The sequence below is a fragment of the Chenopodium quinoa genome, unplaced genomic scaffold, assembly GCF_001683475.1.
Source record: "Chenopodium quinoa cultivar QQ74 unplaced genomic scaffold, ASM168347v1, whole genome shotgun sequence".
Lineage (NCBI taxonomy): Eukaryota > Viridiplantae > Streptophyta > Magnoliopsida > Caryophyllales > Amaranthaceae > Chenopodium > Chenopodium quinoa.
In genome coordinates this window covers 2123513-2133240 of record NW_018744702.1, presented here as the reverse complement: position 1 = coordinate 2133240, position 9728 = coordinate 2123513, and the positions used below count along the sequence as shown (strand labels likewise).

At 32.2% G+C, this 9728-nt stretch overlaps 1 long non-coding RNA gene across 1 annotated transcript; it reads right to left on the bottom strand.

The window, feature by feature from the left end:
* Window positions 1-4259: 4259 nt before the first annotated feature.
* On the bottom strand, window positions 4260-8246 carry LOC110702796. Its single transcript, XR_002507588.1, has 2 exons — window positions 6321-8246; window positions 4260-5260 (listed from the first exon to the last, which is right to left on the bottom strand). It is a non-coding gene; the product is annotated as an uncharacterized LOC110702796 (long non-coding RNA).
* Window positions 8247-9728: the final 1482 nt, after the last annotated feature.

Below are 9728 nucleotides of genomic sequence, written 5' to 3'. Positions count from 1 at the left end.
CGTAAAAATTATAAAAACGTTATATTAATAAAATTTATAAATAGATAAATTTAAAAAGATCACTAATGAGTCTATAACTTTGTACTAATACATACGAATAACGATGATACGAATATTTAACTATGAGATGGTTAGATGCCATGTGTTAATAATGTGTACATATGAATATATGATCAATTGAACTAATCAATATTACCTTGTTAATTAGTCATTAGTGTTTTCTTTCATTATTCAAATCAAAGCACTTTGTAATATCTTCATAATTTCACGAAAATATATAATGATAAACGAGTCATAATTATCAGTCTTGTTGACTAATAGTATCGAATTACCAAATTGCAAATTTCCATTTCACAAGAACTCATCAAATCATGATTATGATACTATGCGTAGACGCGTAGTATATAAATGATTAAATAAGAAGCATATAATAACCTAATTGTAAAACAATAATACATTAATACACTAACTCTTATAATCTACTTCGTAATAAACTAGTAAGATCAGTATGACTAAACTTGAAACAGAACATAATATGTATTTATAAAATCAATGAGAATTTGTTTATAATATGATGCCTAAATATGAAATGATTCGCGACTTGCCGACTTTATGTAAAACTTGTGAACGCAAAAGGTTAGCAAGTACTATCAAATTTCAAAACAAAACCATTTAACTGCCCGAATCCAAACAACTCGATAAACAATTTATTTTTTGAAACCGAAAACCGACCCGAACTATGATTTAGTAAACTTGAAATGGAACCGATATGAATAACGTTAAAGTGGTTAAACCATCGAAGAACCGAACCAGTTATAAACTGAACCGAAAAACAACCGAACCAGTTATAAACTGAACCGAAAAAGAACCGAACCAGTTATAAACTGAACCAAAAAAGAACCGAACTGTTTCTAACCCGAAACCGTTTCCAACCCGAAACTGTTTGAACCGTGATAATATCCGTTTACACCGCACCGTTAACAAACCGCAACCCGTCTGCACCGAACCGTTTACTACCCGGACTGTTTACAACCCAAACCGAATTAAAACCGCTTAAGAATAAACCGAAACCGAATCTAACCGATAACTATTTCAACTGAACCAAAACCGACCCGTGAGACAATTAAACCGATTCCAAACCGACCCGATTTCAAACCGAACCGAAACCGAACTGTCAAACCGTTTTGATAGTGCTAGCTTAGATGGTTAAACAATAACCTTTCGTCTAAGATGTCAAGTGTACGAACCCTTTCATCTATATATATATATATATATATATATATATATATATATATATATATATATATATATTTCAATATAGTTGAGACAACATGGAAAATTGTTGGTTGTTTAGATGACGTGACATATTGAGGAGTTGAGTGGTTGACGTGGCATAATAAGGAGTTGAGTAAGTGTGTGGCGAAATGAGGGGATCAATGTGGCGTACATCGGTACATACGTTCTTAGGAACGCCTTTTAATAGATTATTAATTAATTAATATAAATAGACATTCTTAGGAATGCTTTTTAATAGATAAATATAGATAGATTAGGTCAAACTTTGACTTTGGTTTACCTAACATGATTATATAATCAAGAGTTTAAGACTTTGCATAATTGCATTGATATGTTTATTATATACTTATATTTATTTGGTGGTGGACCCACCTTAGCCCTTAGGTCATGGTGGGTCACGTGACCCAGTAAAAAAATTAAAAACAAAATTAAAAAAATACAAAAAAGCTCAAGTCTCAAACGACTAACCAGAGAAAACAAAAATAACGCTCTTCTTTCCTCCTTGATCTTTCTATTCGACTCTTTGATTGTTGTTATAATAGATTGTTGTTAATTATAGCTATAGGTTTTATGTAGGAGCAAATAATTAAAATAAATAAAATTTATTTTTGTTACAATAGATTGTTGTTAAATATACAGTATAAGTATGGCCAGGCGAATTTAACTGGCCATACAATTCAGGAATCTGCCATATGGCTGCTCCATATGATTCACCTTTACATAAATGGGAAAAATGGTAAGTAACAAGATAGAAAATTTAGAGGGAAAAGATATTTTAGTAACTTGGTCGCGGGTATTTGTTATAATCATTAGCAGGAAGTATCCAATTCTCTCCACCATTAAAATTTAGAAGCCGAATAATGCAATCTTATATTACATAAATTACACATGCTCTGGGACAGAAGGACATGTTATTATGAGGTTCGTGTTAGAAGAAGATTCCAATCAAGCGGAGTCTTTCATCATTAAGGCTTATTATTTAAAGTTTTTCTGGTCTCCTTGGTTTGGTTCGTGATTTAAATTATATAATGGTGAATAAACAAATATGTGCATGGAATAAAAATGAGCATAGATAGTAGATAAACCAAACAGATTAAGTTTTCATAGTTTTTTCGAAAAACTGGAGCTGACTTGCTGATGGATAGGTATGCAGGTATGCATTAAACAGGCAACATCATCATTACAATGTACCTTAGTTGAACAAAAGCGTGTTTCACTAATTGACTCAATGTTTTTTTTTTTTTTTTTTTTTACGGGTGATCTTAACACTTTGAACTGGAAATTTTGAATTATATCAGAAACTTTTATTAGATAAGATGTAATCATTCAGGAGGATGCTTAAATCTAGTTTTGTAAGTATGCACCAATGCATTCCTAGGAAACACCATGCAATTTCTCCGCAATAAAAGAATATCTTGACACAAACGGTATTCCTTTTCGCTCTCTTCACCAGCCCACATTAAACGACATTTCAAGTTCTGAATTCAGATAAAAATGAAAATACACCTGAACCAAGTGAAAAAGTAGTTTTGACAAATGACAATCATCAACAATCACATTCCAATATATCAGCCAATTGTGCACAAAGACATCAACTAAAGTAGCATTTTCTACAAGTCCAACTTCAATCAAATAAATCGAAACGCAAAGAAAGCAATAAAATAGTCAATAAATTACCATTAAAAAAGACGGTATAGAAGATACGCTGATCAAAAGGACAAGAAGCAAGGTCCCAGATCTCATTTGGGTGAGAGAACAATCCTTCACATACAAGCTCAGTTCCACCATTAGAAAGACGAATCAAATACACCTAATCCCCAAAAATATCCCCCAAACTTGAGAATTCCTAACATCTCACAAAGCAGCATGATGAGCGAGATGACACTGCTTAAGGTCACCCATCTACATTCCAACAACCTGAAGTTATCATGAATGATTTAAGTGAGCAGGCTTGTGCTAATCAAGAGCAAGGTAATCCAAGCAGAGAGCTCTTTTATTATGTCACACTTTTCTCTTTTCGTTCTGTGACTTGCAATTCTGAAATGCCATTGCTGTTTAATCAGGAGAGAAGTGAATGTATGTTTGGAAAGACTCTTCAAAGTCCTTGTCAAGGAAGGTAATATTCTACTGGTTACAGGGATCAGTTTCAGAAGGTACAAACCGATCTCCTATACATGAAAAGCTTCTACGAGGACGCAGAGAGGCTTAAAAGGAAAAACGAGCTTCTGAAATGCACTCTAGCTGATTTGTAAGAGCTTGTCTATGAAGTTGAAGAAATACTTGCAGATTCCCACCTTTTGTCAGATAGCTCAGGAAAACTTTTTCATGAGTTTTCCCCTACAAAGGTTTCATCCAAATACCAAATGGGAAAACGTTTCAACATGTTAAGTGAAATTTTCAACATATTAAAAGGCATTATTAGCATTTTAACGTTGTTAAGTGTAGACTAAATAAAACCTAAATCCTGTTTTTTTTTTTTTTTTTTTTTTTTTAACATGCTATCAAACAGAGCAACCAAAATTCCCAATTTGCCCTATGATGCACTTCAGGTAGAATATGTAATTCATCACTATATAAGTTTATTAAGGTACCAGCCATGACAATATTAGACAACTCTTATCAAACCTGACCATGCCTCAAAAAATCCAACACTGTAATACATTTAAGCGTAACACTTGAGCAAGATACACCAGGCTTCAGAATACACATCTTACTCAACAAAGGACACATGATGATGGTGGGCAAGCAAACTATATAAAAATCACAATTGTTATCTAAGCATTTCCAATGATCAACACTAAGAATAAACTCTCAGAAAAAATCTCTCAATTGACAATAGTTGAGCCAACAAGCTAGGATCCTACCATTATGGAGGCCCTGTAACTCAAAGAAAATGAGACAAAACCAAGTGCATGGAGTTAAAACAGCATTTTTTTTATATATAAATATAAGAACATAATAGCTAAGAGTAAGGCAAACGCCACAAGAGTTCCTAGATAATACTGAACAATAATATAATATCACTTGGGAAACCTTTACTCTACGAAGAGTAAGGCAAAAGACCAAAAAGTTCCTAAGTAATACATTAACATAACATCACTAGCCAAATCTCTACTCTAAGATTAATGACCAAAAGAGTTCCTAAATAATACAATAAATATCATTTAATCTCACACCAATCGACCTCAATACGAAGAAGATAACTATTTGTCTCTACAATCTTGAAACCTTCACCAATTTCAATTTTTGTAGCACATGAAAAGTTTTCATCAGATTTGCCAAATAATATATCTACGTTGACAATAAGAGAGGCATATGATGGAACAACAATCATAGATCTTGAAAGTGGTATTCTCGAATCATCACTTACTTGAATTAGATCATCCTGAATCTTCTCGAATAACACAATCCGGTAGTAGTCTTTGTTAAAGCGCGATGTATAGTCATAGCAACTATATTGAGCAATAAGGCTACCCCAAATCTTAGGACAAACATCACCACATCCTGTTTTAGGATTTAGAAACACCTTAATGTTTGCACCAACAGCTTCTGGAAGATTGAATAGTGTATTGCTGCAAATCCTCCCTGTTGACCCGGAATAAGAGAACACAATTGCTTTTCATACCACAAAGAAGTGTCAAGTACAGAACCTGCCCAATCCACTAAGCCTCGAATAGCTAAACGGTCTTCAGTATCCTTTATGCTAAACTTCATTTGTAATGAACTACAATCATCAAAAACTCTGGAACCATCTGATACAGGTAATGATTTCTCATTTTCAGATAATATCAAGGCATCTTTTTTATCTCTGTTAAAGATATAACAAATCCCGTCATCATCATCCGATAAAACCTCAATTGAACCAAAAATTTGCACAGTCTTTTGCCTTCTTCCACCAAAAAAGACAGAGAAAATCTCCAAGGCAGGAGATGCCCATGGCTTACTCTAATGAGCACGAAGATTCCTGACCAAAGTTTTCAAGCAAAATCCAAGGAAAAAAATTCATTCTGTATTCAAACAACATATTAAATAATATATACATTCACATGAACATGATATTTATATCCAAATGGCTCGAAGTCCTTAATTTGCTCAATAATCACAATCAAATAGTCCAATATTTTGGCATTTAAACATAATCATAAGACCCATTTGATACTTCACTAGTTCATGAACAAGACTAGCTCATCTATCTTCCAATATCAATTAACAGCCAAAAGCTATGTATAATAGTCCATGGATATTGATTATAACTAGAGAACCTCACAAATAAATTTAACCTCGGAATCAATTTTATACTTTATATAAAACCAGAAAAAAATACTACTTGATATCAATACATTACCCAACATTTAGCATTGTTGTTCATACACATTAAATAACATAAATCAAATCTCTCAGTCATCCCCGTTAAAGAATAAAGTAAACTAAAGCATTCCAGCAGTATATGTAGTCAGATTATGTAAAATATAACATTCCAAATTCAAACTTAGCAAGTATAAGCAAATATTATTACCATAAGATATCTAAAAGACCTATTAATTGCCTACAACTCTATTGAAAATCGAATAATAAACTTGTCAATAGAATTCTACCAACCTTAACTAACATCCGATATTAATCTAATTCGAAATCAAGCTCAGTTGCCGAATCGACTAAGAAGCACTTAGTGCATTAGAAAAATGAAAACAATACACCATTACAGAATAATCCATGTTACAGCCTAAGCCTTAGAATCACATTTATTCTATAAAATTTAATACTAGATATAGGGAAAGGTGTCTAGTAAAATCTAACCTACACCGATAAATTTAAGGCAAAACACAGCCCCAAAAACAAAGTCACAATTACAAGTAGGCATTCATTGGGTAAAATTGTTGCACCATTTGACAATTGTAAACATACCAACATACACTATGGATTTTATTGAGTTTCATATTTGCCAAGCAAATAACGATATTATCGACATATAAGCAAGATAGATCATATAAGAATTTTTAAGCATAGATAAACAGGCAACATACCACGAGAGTTCAAAGCTAGATGGGAATCCAATCTTAGAGTCAATCCGTTGTCCAACCACATCAGGCGAGAACCATGCGACATGAACATGAATAGCTAAATCATCCAGCAAGATGGAACTTGATGTCATTCTCCCATCTTCAGCCGACAACTCCACTGATTGATCAACAATATTTCGCATTGTTTTAAATTCATACAAATTAAGGTCCACAACAAGAGAAGAATAAGCTGGTAATGACACCCAACATCTAGAAAGTGGAAACCGTTTGGCAGTGTTGATCTCAACAGGGGAGTCATGCTTATCAAACAAAACACAATCTTCAGAAGAATAATTCCCATATGTATTGGCATAACGAGCAATAATCCTTCCATTCACATTCAAACCATCATGTTGTTTACCTTGTCTACTACAAACTTTAATTTCTATTCTACAATGAACTCCAAATGGAATACAAATGTACTTAAAAATAATAGACCCTTACTCGCAATCAATGGACATAAACTTAACTTGTTCATAATCATCTTCAATATTTGTTTCATCCAAAAAGAAAGATCTTGCAATTATGTTGCCGGTCTCATCAAATAACTTCAGAGTTATTTTATTTTTTATCAATGGCATACATGCATAATTTGGCCAAAATGAGTAATCAGGACCATTTAATGTCAACAACCCGTCACTTCCTAAAATCTCAGCTTCACTCCTCTCTCTTTTATACAACTCAGACACCACATTATTTTTCGAATCAAAATACTCAACATAGATGTAACCATACATAGCATGCGGCTTATCCCTACTTCTATCTTTTGATTTGAAAGCTACTGACAATATATGAGCAAGGGGCTGTGTGCGGAGAGCACGTCTGCCAAAAAACTTTTCCCACTCCCTCCTCTCATGAAGAGATCTGATTGTTGCATCAAACCACACATTACTATAATTCTCAGCTCTAATTTTCTGAATCTCCTCTATCGAAACATTGTTATACTTGTCAGCATACTGCTTGAGATCCAAATCCATATCAAGAAATGAATAAATTAACTGCATAATCATCAATATGTTGGGGTCAAAAGAATACAAGAAAATGAACAAAAAAATTCAACTAGATTAAGTATTTGAATTCACAAATAACTATATAGTTAGACTCCAACGCGGGAAGAAAAGCAAGATTGAAAATAAAACAGCTACATTATTTGTTCATCTAATAATGTACTCACACCAAGCAACTCACACCAAAGATTCATTCAAAGCAAGTGTACTTTTTTATTCAATTGAAGTGACTATGAACCATATACAGCTCAAAAGTCAAAACAAAGCATCATATACTTCAAGTAAATTACTTAATTTAGCTCCTAAAACTTTCAATAATTCATCATCAGAAACAATTACCATCAATATCAGGGAAAGGGTGGCAGATCCGGGAATTTTCGGGTGCTGGGGTCACCACCGACTGCTAATAAAGTATAGCTAAAACACTAATAGTGAGCTTAGCACTGAACATATACAGATTCAAGGCAATTATTCAAAATCACTAATCACTATATCCAATTGACCACTACTAATATCAATTTCAAAAAATCAGAAAAGCAATTATCCAAACTAATCAATTCCAAAACAAAAATCAAAAACCCTAAGTTCTTAAATCTTAACTCCCCTAATTTCATAGATAAAATATGAAATCATTAATTTTACTAGCCCATTGCCAATTCATAATATCAATTTCAAAGAAATAAAAATCAGCAATTCAATATTATCAATTCCTAAAAAAATCAGAAACCCTAACTCTCTAATTTGATAAATTTAATAGCAAATCAACAATTTCAAAGAGCATACACACTAATTGACTAGATTAAATAACATAAACAACTCAATTAAACACAAAATCAACCCAACAAGTCAATAATTAGTATATAATACGAAATTAAAAACTTAAAAATCAATTAACTTACCTATAAGAGTCGAAGGGCACACAAGAACGATGTAGGAGTGTAGCGAATGGCGAAATCTGTGACTTTGAGGTTGTAGAAGAGAGAGAAGAGAATGTTACGGAGTATTATGTCTGTTTTGTTTTTCCCCTTTCAAATTTCAATTCCTTTGTTCAGAGAATGTACAACGGTGAGTCACTACCCTCCTCAAAACTATATCTCACTTTTTTTGAGTTAGCTTACCATTGAAATATCTGACTCATTACTTACTCCTCACACAGTATGAGGTAGCAACGTTTGAAGCGGCACTGAGTATGAGCGTGAGTTGCTGACTTTCTAAACCAAAGAATCTGATTTTTTTTTTAGGTCCAATTATCACATGACACTTGTCATGAATATTGCAAGTTGTGTTTGATGTTTGCTATTTGTGTTTGATGTTTGCTGTAGAATGCAACGGCTATATTAATTTTTAACAGTTAGTATGGCTATAATGCTCCAACGGTAGTTTCTCACTTCATTTAAACATATTTCCAAAGAATAATTTCACCAACGGTATAATTATAATTTTATCTATAAATAGAGCCTAATATTGATATAGTTTCTCACCCTTAAAATTTCACTCTTCTTTTTTTCATTATAAAAATAATTTGTGATTATGAATCTTAATAATCCTAATTACGGAAGTGGTTCCTCTCAAAATAATCCAAATAACCAATCTTCCAATTCTCCAAATTTTCAAAGTAATTTTCATTTTGATCCAAATAACCCTTATAATCCAAATGCTCAAAGGATGTTATTTTATAACATTCCTAACCAACCAACGCTCAAAGGATGTCCTTCTTGCAAAACCAATTCTATCTGAAGAAGAAAAAGAAATATATCGAAAATTAAAGCAAGAATTTGCACATCTTCTAGGCTAGTTTAACTATCAATTAAGGTAGTCAAACTACATGTGTATTATTCTAGTTTTAATTGATGTAATGTATGTTACTTATGTTGCTTTAACAATTTCCTTTGTAATATTTTGTTGTTTTTTCTTAATGCATTGAAGTAAATGTTTTAATAAATATAATTGCTCTTTGTTTATTACCCAATAAATTATATCTTGTAAATAATAATAATATAAAATTAGCTCAATAATGAGAAATGTTGTAAAATATGACCGACATGCAATGCTACATTGAAATGTCACATGTTGACAAGAAATCTGTAAGCAATAATATCAGAGAATCTCATCTTTTACTGTTTTGTGTACCCATACATTGAATTGTCATACAAAAGAAATCTACAAACCTTATCAGAAATGTAATCTTTTTGAGTTGTTTATCCATTCAACGAATTACCAATGTAGAAAATCTGTAAACCTTATCGAAAATTATATCTCATATATCTACAAACCTTATCAAAAATAGTCATTTTTTTGAATTATTTTAGAAGTTATAAATAAGGGGATACACTTCATATTTCAATACATAAATATAAGTATTATT